Source organism: Mandrillus leucophaeus, unplaced genomic scaffold (genome assembly GCF_000951045.1).
Source record: "Mandrillus leucophaeus isolate KB7577 unplaced genomic scaffold, Mleu.le_1.0 Scaffold458, whole genome shotgun sequence".
Classification (NCBI taxonomy): Eukaryota; Metazoa; Chordata; class Mammalia; order Primates; family Cercopithecidae; genus Mandrillus; species Mandrillus leucophaeus.
The window spans coordinates 1,978,351-1,980,445 of record NW_012104898.1 but is presented as its reverse complement, the minus strand read 5'-3'; the positions used below and the strand labels follow the sequence as shown (position 1 = coordinate 1,980,445).

The 2,095-nt window shown below is 41.7% G+C and overlaps 1 pseudogene; it reads left to right on the top strand.

The window, feature by feature from the left end:
• The first annotated feature begins 595 nt into the window (after positions 1-595).
• Positions 596-1,595, top strand: LOC105549829 (annotated as a pseudogene).
• The last annotated feature ends 500 nt before the right edge of the window (positions 1,596-2,095 follow it).

Here is a 2,095-nt window from a genome sequence, read left to right as displayed (position 1 = left end):
ATTCTGTAGGTCTAAAGACTTTTTGAGGGGGAAAGGGGAAATGATGGCCAACTGAATGTTTACTTAAGGATACAGAACTATGAAAAGTTTCTGAGCCAGAAGTGTACTTTAAATGGAACCAAACTTTGTGGAAAAGAATATATTTAAATTAATTTATTTAGTTTTCTGAAATGGAGTCTCGCTCTGTTGCCCAGGCTGGAGTGCAGTGGCGTGATCTCAACTCACTGTAACCTCCACCTCTCAGGGTCAAGAGATTCTCATGCCTCAACCTCCCAGATAGCTGGGATTACAGGTGTGTGTCACCAGACCAGGCTAATTTTTGTATTTTCAATAGATACAGGATTTCACCATGTTGTTCAGGCTAGTCTCGAACTCCTAACCTCAAGTGATCTGGCTGTCTCGGCCTCCCAAAGTACTAGGATTGCAGGCATGAACCATTGTGCCTCGCCAAACTTAGACATATTTTTAAGAGAAAAGAAAAAGTACTGAAAATGGAGTCCCTTCCAAAAAGAAAATCATAAATTAAGGGGAAAATACTTGAATAGTCCTGCCAGTCTAGGTCAAAAAGAAAATTGGGCTGGGGGCAGGAGCTGCAATGTCTCAGGCTGTGCAAACAAATGGATCTCAACCATTAACCAAAACATGGGAGTTCAGTTTATATGAATTACAACGAACACCTGTAGAGGCGGTAATAGATGGCTTAGAAATTGGGGCTTCACCTCAAAGTCTACACAGTGAAATAATGGGCCTAATTTGTTTGGATGTGTTGAAAGACACCATGACCACAAAGGAGTGTTTACATCATTTTTGTGCAGACTGCATCATCACAGTCCTTAGAAATGACAGCAAAAGACACCCCTTCTGTAAAAAAAAAAAAAAAAAAAATCTAGTTTCCAAAAGATCACTAAGGGGATCTTTCAGCTCTTGGTGGTGGTAGCAATGGGCTCAATGTTAGGGATGCCAGAAAATGCCATAGGGTGAGAAAGGAAAAAAGAGCTAGGATTATCAAAAATGAGGTAGGGTGGTAGGCAAATAATTGGGAAGGCCTCGTAAGCCTTATACTTTAGTCTAAAATGTTTGATGCACTCATCAGTAAAATTTACCCAAGTCGTGATGAGTATGAAGTTCTTGGAGAGAGAGTATTAGCCAATATCCACAAGCACAGTAATCAGTGAGCACTCAGTCTCAGCTCTGAAGAAGGACTGAAGGTACCAGTCAGGAGCAGATTACAGTGAGGCAAGAAACAACAGACTGAAAATGGTAGCAGAGCAGAAGAGAATACTGATGGTTTGCACTGTAGTGATGCATCCACACAGAAAAATAAGGAAACAGGCCATAGTCACAAATGGACTAAAACATCTGCTGATTCTGGGCTTGAGCTTGATCTTGATAATGCAACATTTACCATTGATTCAGAAATGGATGGTGCTAGTGAGATTGAATTAATATTCAGGCCTCATCCCACAATTATGGAAAAAGATGATAGTGCACAGATAAGATACATAAAGACTTCAGGTGACACTGCTGTTGATCACTTATCCAGGTATCTGACTATGAGGTTAGTTTCAGAAGAACTTTGAAGCCAAGGTACATAAAACTAGATGAACTACAGCCAGAGCAAAACTCAAGTATCAGACACCATGACCACTGGCATCACCAGACTATATGGCCAAGAGTTCAAGTCTTCAGTGGTGATCTAGGAGTCTGGGGATTCTTTGGGCAACTGACAGAAACACAAACAAGGGGTCTTGTACTACAATGTCTGATGTTCTCCTAGGCAGATTGAAGTGCTGACATCATGGGTATTAGGAAGAAGGGTGGCAGGAGAAAGGAGCTGCCAAGATCACATAGCTCTCTGGCCCTTTACTCCTGCCTATGGCAGCTGGCAATCAGGGAACACAGGAGGTCGCCAGGATCATGGGGGCTGGGGGACCATTTCTCAATTTGCTGACATCAATATGTAGGCTGGAGGAATGACACATCCCACACATCTCAAAAAGTCAACTCTAGATGGGATATCTGAGGGTTTTATGTAATTCTAACCAAAATCCTGCTCTCTAGATTTCTCCGTACTGTAGATAATACATTTGGTAAA